The 9,701-nt window shown below is 44.3% G+C and overlaps 2 pseudogenes; one reads left to right on the top strand and one right to left on the bottom strand.

The window, feature by feature from the left end:
- Positions 1-2,183: 2,183 nt before the first annotated feature.
- On the top strand, positions 2,184-3,237 carry LOC123407208 (annotated as a pseudogene).
- A 1,293-nt stretch (positions 3,238-4,530) lies between these two features.
- LOC123408255 lies at positions 4,531-8,851 on the bottom strand (annotated as a pseudogene).
- Positions 8,852-9,701: the final 850 nt, after the last annotated feature.

The following is a 9,701-nucleotide window of genomic DNA, read 5'->3' as shown; positions in this document are numbered from 1 at the left end:
AAGGTACGTGTTGTCCTGTTGGGATACTTGGCAATGAGTTGGAAGTACTGATCTTCAATTATTTGCCAATACATCTTGGCGGTTTAAGACACCCCCGTGCAAGGATCCATAGACACCGCACTCCAAGACTTAATCAAGATTTGGTCTTCCAAGATTGTGTAGTTCTTCGATCCCACGCTTTTTTTCCTTGCGATTGCTGATACGTTCCCTCATCTACCTCCTCCACCTCATCTTCACTACCGTGGTCATCAACGCCACCCTCCAATTCATTGTAATCGAAACCAGCGATCCGGGCTTGATCGATGTTGACTGCGTTGGTGGCCAACAAGTTCACGAACTCGGCGGCGGCATTGTTCGAACCACCGCTACATTGAGAGAAAGCACATCACGACCTATCACAAATGGAAAAAAATTGAATAAAATAGTAAGTGAGCGAAGATGAATACCTTCCGGCCCTTGCATTGAACACCTCGGCTGCGGTGGAAGCAGCGTCGTAGAAAGGCACCGTCGGAGAACGTCTCATCGCGTCGGATGGAGTGGCTGAAGGTTTCTTCGTAGGAACCTTCTTCTTCTTCATGTATGAAACCTTGCTCATCTTCCCCGCCTGCGGTCGGGCAGATCGCGCAGCAGCAGCGGCGCCCAACGCGTCTTCTTTTCCGGCTGGGCCTTTTCGTGGAAGCAGCGCCGTAGAAAGGCACCGTCGGAGAACGTCTCGTCGGGGCGGATGAAGTGGTCGAAGGTTTCTTCGTAGGAACCTTCTTCCGCTTCACGCCTGAAACCTTGCTCATCTTCCCCGCTGGCGGCCGGGTAGATCGCACAGCAGCGGCAGCAAAGTTGTCAGAATCGCGATTCTGAATCAGATCGGAACTTCGTTGCTAGGATAGTGAGTCGTAGAATCTTAATTATCAGTATCGTAGAAACTTAGATTCTATGAGCAAAATCGTAGAATCGTAGGGGCTAGTTTGGATCGTAAGATTCTAAGACTTGAGTCACGATTCTGACAACTTTGAGCGGCAGGGCCCGGCGCGCCTTCCTTTCCGGCTGGGCCAGTCGGAATGTCGCCCCTGCACGACAACGTTGCCTTGCCGCTTGCGGGCTGGCGCGTTGGTGGCTAGGGCGATGGCGGGGCCGACATGGCCGGCGACGAGATCCACCAGACGGGATTGCGTGTGTGCGACCTCCACGTTGACGAGATCCACCGGCTGGAAGGCTTCCATGACGGCGAAGAATGGCGGGGAAGAAGGTCCGGAGCACGTGGTGGGCGGGGCAACGGCTGCCAAGGAGGGGGGAGCGGCGAACGGTCGCGCGGAAATTTCCCTCACGCCAAATCTCGTTGTGGATAACGGGCGAGCTCGGGTCGGCCTCCCACCCCGTGAAACTGAAGGTTGAGGTTTTGACGTGCCCTGCAAAAACATTTACGGGCCGGACGCGTTTGCGGGGTCTCGCGTGGCAGCATTTTCCGCCTCAACCCATATTTTGGCGATTATTTTACGGATTGGGACATTATACGGGATCTGCTAGAGATGTTCTTATACGAGCATTTTTTTACCCTAAAGAGAGTACTCCCTTCGTTCCTAAATATAAGACATTTTAGAGATTGTACTATAAACTACATACGGATGTACATAAACATATTTTAGAGTATAGATTCACTCATTTTGTTCCGTATGTAGTCTTCTAGTGAAATACCTAAAAGGTCTTATATTTTGGAACGAAGGGAGTAGATAATAAGAACTTGAAATACTGTATGTTCTACTACGCAGTCCAAGAAACATTTTAATGTATTTAAATGAGTGTTCACGACACCAGTTAAAATGTTTTTAAAACAAAAATGATAGGCTTTCTTTTAATATATTTTTATAATTCTCTTCAACATGATATATAGATGATAAAGTGTGTTAATTTTTTTCTTTAACCCAAAAAAAAAGGTCAAAAGAAAAAGAACAAGGACAAGAAGCAACACCGAGGCAGCCAGGTCGAATCGGAATTACTCGAGGAGACGCAACACCGGTGCTCTCTCAGGGCCCAGGTCGAATCCGAATTACTTGAGGACTCGCATGCGGACTCGTAGTCTCGCCGTCGCCGAGGAAGACGGCCGACTCTTGCCGGGACTCGGAACCCTCCGTCGTTATTTATATAAGAACATAAGCACCCCACCAAACGAACCAAACCAAAGCAAACCAATGGCGAGCGGCACGAGGGGTGTCGCCGCGGCGACTATCTCGCTCACCGTGCTGCTCCTAATATTTTGCTTCTCGCCAAGCACTGCCGCCGCCGCCGCCATCCCCAGCATTGACGCCACGCGGACGCGCCACCTGCCGCTGCCGCGCGGACTGCTGCGCGGCCCGGAGAGCGTCGCCTTCGACGCCAAGGGGCACGGCCCATACAGCGGCGTGTCCGACGGCCGCGTGCTCAAGTGGAACGGCGACGCCCTCGGCTGGTCGACGTACACCTACAACCCCAACTACAGCAGTGAGGCGTGCACGGCGTCTCTCCTTCGCCCGGAGACGGCCACGGAGAGCCATTGCGGCCGGCCGCTCGGTCTGCGGTTCCACCTCAAGTCCGGGTACCTGTACATTGCCGACGCCTACAAGGGGCTCATGAGGGTCGCGCCGGGCGGCGGGGAAGCCACTAGCCACCGTGTTGGTCACGGAGATTGATGGCGTACCTCTCCGCTTCACCAACGGCGTGGACATCGACCAAGTCACCGGTGAGGTTTATTTCACAGACAGCTCCATGAACTTCAACAGGTCACAACATGAGATGGTGACGAGAACCGGAGACTCTTCGGGTCGGCTAATGAGGTACGACCCACGGACGGGAAAGGCCGTCGTACTCCAGGCAGGCATCACTTACCCCAATGGACTTGCCATCAGCGCTGATAGGACTCATCTCATCATCTCGTCGACCGGGCCGTGTAAGCTGCTACGATACTGGATCAAGGGATCCAAGGCGGGCACGATGGAGCTATTCGCCGACCTTCCTGGCTATCCAGACAATGTGAGGCCCGACAAGAAAGGAGGATATTGGGTGGCACTACACCGTGAGAAGAATGAGCTCCCCTTTGGCGTTGATAGCCATCTGCTAGCCTTGAGGATCGACGCTGAAGGGAAAATAATCGAGGAGATGAGGGGGCCCAAGAGCGTGAGGCCGACCGAGGTGGTGGAGAGGAAAGGTGGAAGATTGTTCATGGGATCCGTCGAACTTCGCTATCTGTCCGTCGTTATACGCAAATAGAGAAATCAATTAATAGACATGTGTAAATTAAGGATTCATCTAGGACATGCATCTTTTAAATTTTTGGGTATGACTTTGTTTTGACTGGTTTTATTTGTAAGACTATTAGTCTATTATATTAAGAAGAGTTTTCTATTCTACGGTGTTCATGTATTTTTCAATGTATATGTATGGAACAATTTTTTCTGTAGGGCTAGATAACACAAGATGTGTGAGTTTCAAAGACTGAAAAAAGCATAAAAACTTGAGAAATCTTGTAAACATGCATAAAACATACTCCCTCGGTCCCACAATTCTTATCTTAGATTTGTCTACAAATGAATGTATCTAAATACTAAAACGTGACTAGATACATTTATATCTACACAAATTTAGGGCAAATTTTTTGAGACGGAGGGATTATGTAGGAGCAGTGGCGATTCTATGTGCAGGCTGTGGGGTCAGCTAACCCCACAGGTTTTTTATTACACCCTAAGATTTGTCAATGTTTATGCAAAATATTAGAGCATACTAGATAATTTAGGGTATATGAATCCACAGGTTTTCCGCGCTGTCACTGCCACTGCATAGGCGCACGGGTTAACACGCACAGAAACGAGACAATACAATCTTGCAGAAACATAACGACTTTGCAAGAGAAATTAAATGTTGACAAATCAAAAATCAGCTAAGTGACTGTTAGCAACATATATCTAGGTCATACTACGGCTTAGGTAACCGTTGGTTTTCTTTATTATTTCTAACCATAATTCTGAATTAACTCATTCACAGATCAAGGAAAGAGTTGGCCTAAGCCTTTGCGTTGTTACTAAAAATAAATAAGATACAAGTAATTTGAAGCTTAATATTCGGCACACACTTCTACCATGATCAGATAGATCGTCGAAGAGTAAGGCAAAAGAGGTAATGGCTAAGAGGAAGATGAGACAACGATGGAGGACAATGTAGTGAATCATGAGGGAATAAGAGACGCTCAATGGACAAACTAGCTTCCCATCATATTGGTTATTGGCATTACGTTCTAAATACACATGACGGACCCCCAATGTGTCTAGTAGACCATCGCCATGTTTTTAGCATACATGTTTGGATCGTGGTCTTGTGTTATTTTGGACGATTAGCCAATAATTCGTCTAGAGTTGCTTAGTCAATAAATATACATCCAACTATTCATATCATATCCTTTTCACCTGTTGGATTACACATTGAACCAAACCTGGGCTACGGTGCAGTACGTGTTATGAACCTAGCAGAGGGGTATTGCATGTTAAGTGTTAGTACATGATTTACAGGCTATTCCGTCAGCTACACATATACTAATTGTGATGATCTTTAATGATAATATGTTGTATTCCTATACAAGATCGAAGGCAATGAAAGACAGCAGTTACATCCTTATTATTTTCAGTTTGCTGATAACGTACAAGACCAATTGTCCTGCCCCTGTTTTTTATACATCTCCGTGCGAACCCTGCAAAGGATGGTGATGTTTCGTAGAGCAGCTGTGCTATATGTGATCCTTGACCATATGAAGCTTCTGACGCTTCTGAAGCACTTGAATCGCCCACGCTGACGGCCCATCGCTTCTTATCTGAGCTAATAATACAGCGTGACAGCGTCGCTGCTTTATTAACAGCCGCCGGCTGACGCACATCGTTGTAGCAGCGGTCAATTACTGAACCCGTCGGACCAATCGACAGTCCTCAATCACTGAACCCGTCACCCCACCTTCGCGTCGCCCTGCAGAAAATGCCATGGATTTTTGTTACGGGAGTAATGACCCAACCGGGTAGCATGATTTGCACAGCAACCAAAACCTAGGTGGGGTTCGAAAAACATCCAACAGACAGAAACACTCACCACTCCCGATCCGACGGCGGAAAATGCTGATGGCATGAGAGGGCTGGAAAACCGAAATGTAATCTATATCGAAACAACCAAAGCATCTTATAATTCTGAACCAAGGGAGTAGAAATCATTATCTTCTTCTCACTGAAACAGGGTGCTCCCTTCCAGTGCAAAATCAACATTCAACAACTTGTAAGTAGACATCCATCCAGTGCCAAGTGGACATGTATGACACAATCCCAGTAAAGTTCAAGTGCAAGACCAAATAATCCCAGTAAAGTTCGAATATGAAACACAACAACTTCATGCACAATCGACCGAGTCACCTTCAGCGAGATAGATGCATGCTCAAGTATTATTTGTCGACAGGCACACCCATGGATGTCTGCTTTGAAGTTGCAATAACATTCCAGATCGTCATGTTTAGAGCCTTTCTGACATACATTGAACTTCAAATGCATCCAACTATCCATCTCTACAGCAATCACATATCTTCTTGTTAAGCCACATGACTCACCGATGATACCACAAAATAGTTCAATTCCCTCATGTGACCCACCAGCAAACACAAACGAGCTCATAGATAAACTGAATCCACTCTGCACTTTTGATATAATAACATCTATAGTGGCCTCCACTGCAACGGGGATGAGTGCTAAAGTGATGTCAACTGCACCGCAATCGCCATTAATGCGGTTAGTGAATGGAAGGAAAGGTGTTGTTACTTCAGTCTATTGCACCGTCAATTAATTGTAGATCATCTTCTTCCTCTCCTTTCCTGATCCTCATGTCAAACTCAACTAGAACAGGAGAGGTCATTGTGATTCCCCTCTTAGGGCCAGTCGTCTCAATGAGAGAACCCTGCAAAACTATTATTAACTGGTTAGTGGCTCGTAGTAAAAGTAAAGAGTTGCCTAAAGAGTACATTATTCTTTCTAGCCAATTGACAAAGGATCACATTTAAGTGACGGCATAGATTATCAACCCACCTACAAACATAAGTCGGTTGCACATGAAACTTATAATGTTTGATAAAACATGCAAAGATAATCATCCATAAACTAGCCTAATATATGCAAGGGAGAACACCATCGTCCAATAACATCCCCTCCAAGGCACATGTATTTCTACGCAAGAGCCCATATCAGATAAGATATTCAAACTGGAACCATCACCACACCTCAAATGTTTATACGAGTGAAGATAACATTTCACTTAAAGTTACAACCAGGCAAACAAGATTTTGTAGTTCAAGGCCTAGATATTTGTTGTGTTCAAATCATTTGTGACAAGGACAAAATTATCGAGTTTGACTTTATTCAAGGAAACAAAAAGAATATGAATGGTCCAAAATTATTGCGTTTGACTTTCATAAAATACCTATTAGTCCCTAGTAGACCATTCAATTTCACATTTATTTAACCGGTAATATCTTTTCTGAGTAACTGTCATTCTACAATGTTATTCTCCATTTGGTATCATAGTTACTAGATCTTTTTACGGCGATAGTTACTAGATTTAACCCCATGGAAGCAAATAGTCATCCATAACACCAAAATGTAATTAAGTAGGTAAATATTTATGTATTACTAAATGTTTTGGAACCTGGCTTTCGTCAGCTTCATCATTTTGCATTAGAAGAATGCTCCACTTCCGTGAGCTGCCGGATTCGGCCTTGCTCAGCGCATGGAGTTTGCAAGCGCAGAGCCAAAGGAGTTCGGAACCGAACCTAAGTGGTTGTAGCATGCCATAAAAAAGGTTCATAGTTCAAACCATCTACTCTATGCATGTGCTGAAATTAACCTTAAACTATGAAATGAATGAACTATTAAAAATGACTGTAAGATGTGAAATATGTGCACCTGCTGCACCGTAATGGGATCGTCCCTGCTACGATTGACAATATAATTTAGCAATGAATCCAGACAAGCTCCCACAGCTATATATCCATATAGTTGTACCGATCTTGAGTTCACAGAAACTTTAGCCAACTTTAATGAAAAAAATTGCATCATGTTGCGTACATAATGCACATCACATCTTTCCCGGTCAGGAAAACAATCAGTGGGATCCGATAACATCATTGGCTCCAGTTATGCTTCATAAGAATATATAGATAAATACTTACCATAAATAGTGCAAATATGATTTATAGGTAGACGTTAGAGTTAAGATAGAAAAAAAATGTCTAATCGAAATTTTCGTATAAAAAATAACAACACAACTACACTAATCAAATAAGTGAGGCTCATAAAAGAATAATATATGGAAAAAGAAAAACTTTGAGGAGCCAAGCTATAAGAATGGATTTAGAAATATCCAAGCTACAAGAACACATGCTAGAAGTTTCATTTTGTGCATGACAAAATGCAAAAAAAAAAACACTTAGTGGCAACTAATAGAACATTCAAAATCTATCAATTATTCGCAAGCACAACTTTATCATATATCATTTACATTTTGGCATGAACACATGAGTTTATGTGAGATTTATTTATCTATGTGAGTTCTGAAAAAGAGCAACAGTTATTAAGAAAAAATATAATGGTAGATGAAAGTTAACAGAAAATTATAAATTTGATGCAACTACAAATTTGTTGGAAGTCAAAGATGCTCCTAATACCAATACTAATTACATACACAGATAAACCTATTATATCTAGCAAGCCTTTTTTTTCTTATGATATGACCAATTAGTGCTCAGACATAATTTTGTCATTATTATGCATCCTTTTTATGATTGAGCTAATCAACTAACATGGAAATAAAAGATGTTGCAATTCTGACAAAGCAACTTGAGAAGAAACTTGGACCTCTACTCTGGTGGTGACTCCATATAAAACCCTCCACTAAAGCATCACATGGACATTAAGTCACTTATATGGCACCTTTTTTAGGGGAACAAAACAGGTCTCTAGATTTTAACCATGCACCATCTATTATTTATCATAAAATTTCCGACTACTCCCTACAATCCAAATTATTAGTGTTAGATACACCCGCTTCTAGATAAATCTAAGACAAGTAATACGGATCCGAGGGATTAGCTATTTTGGATAGAAGATGGAATATCCTACATATAGATCTACTTTGTGCTAACCAATTTCACTAGAGCAACCAAAATTTTACATTGCATGTTTCAAAACAAGATCATGTACATTCAACCTCAAACTTTTAACCGACGAATCATACGACTTGTCAAATATCCCAAATTAAAGGGAGCAATACAGGAGAGGGATTCACATCACTTACTCTCGGCACGGTTAGTAACACCACATATCTTTTGGAGAAAGGAGTTTCTGTATATAGACTCGTCGCGATGGGTGCTATTATCAATGATGAAGGCCGGTCTTACATTGACCTTCTCGGTTTCCTTCCTCGTTTTCCCTCTATTCTTCCCTTTGGTCGTCGCATATTGCTCGCCGAGGGTGCAGAGAAAAGCATTGCCACAAGGGAGGCGGCTCGTCCAATTCGTTTGGCCATGTACTGCAATGCTCCTTGCCATCAAGAAGGATCCATAAGCAGATCTATCACCGGAGAGCAAACTTAGAATCCGAGTCAAAAAAGATGCATACATCAATACATGCCATGCAACATGCAAGATAGAAATCCAAATCACATCGTTGGTTTAAATATAACAAGCAATGAGACTTGCAATAATAAGATTCCAAATCCCAAAGTTGGTTTAGATACAGAGAGCCAAGAATCTCCGGAAGGAAAAAACGCACCGGCAAACACGGTCCAGACTCCGCCATGAGCGTAGCATCTCGTCGCGCGAGTTCAGGAAGGCCCCGACGAGGCAGGGCAGAGGTGAGCCGAGAGATAGGGGGAGAGAGGGCACCACTTTGGGGATAAACGAGGCGGCTGTTGGGGCATAGTTTATGCCTAAGTAATTTTGGTGATTGATGACAGTACCGTAAAGGACTAACCGTGTGTGTTAAGGTTTCAGATAACACACGTCAACGACACAAGACGACTCGCCTCCTCATTCATGGAACGGAAGCACGGTGCTCTCTACGATTCTCTTTATTTGAGTCATAGGAAAGCCGTACTATTAAGAGGGGAACCGTAGTGGAAAGGTTTGGGTGGAATCTATCTTTGCACGCGCACACTTCACATAGTTTCCCTTACCTTCATCTTTGGAGCGGCCCCCGCCACTGTGTTTCTTTCCTCCTTGCAAAATGGTCCCCAGCGGTAGTACCGCCCCTGGTAAGCGGTAGTACCGCTCTAGGAGCTTAGTACCGCCTGCCTAGCGGTTGTTCGTGGACGGACCTTTTTGCGAAGACTTTCTTGGCGGTGGTAGTGCTTTTGCACTACCCGGGGCCCAGCGGTAGTACCGCTGGAATGCCAGCGGTAGTACCGCTAGTCAGCGGTAGTACCGCCCCTGGTCAGCGGTAGTACCGCTAGAGCTCGGGCAGAGAGTGGGAAAACGGTTGGATTTTTCCCCCACTATATAAAGGGTTCTTCTAGCTGTGGAACCTCATCTCTTACCTCCCCAAGCTCCATTGTTGCTCCCTAAGCTCAAAAGTGCCCGATCTCTTTCCTTAGCCAATCAAACTTGTTGATTCTTTAGGGATTGGTTGAGAAGGCCTAGATTCACACTTACACCAAGAGAA

This window comes from Hordeum vulgare, chromosome 7H (assembly GCF_904849725.1).
Source record: "Hordeum vulgare subsp. vulgare chromosome 7H, MorexV3_pseudomolecules_assembly, whole genome shotgun sequence".
NCBI classification, from domain to species: Eukaryota; Viridiplantae; Streptophyta; class Magnoliopsida; order Poales; family Poaceae; genus Hordeum; species Hordeum vulgare.
The sequence above is the reverse complement of the archived record's forward strand: the minus strand, read 5'-3'. Positions and strand labels throughout refer to the sequence as shown.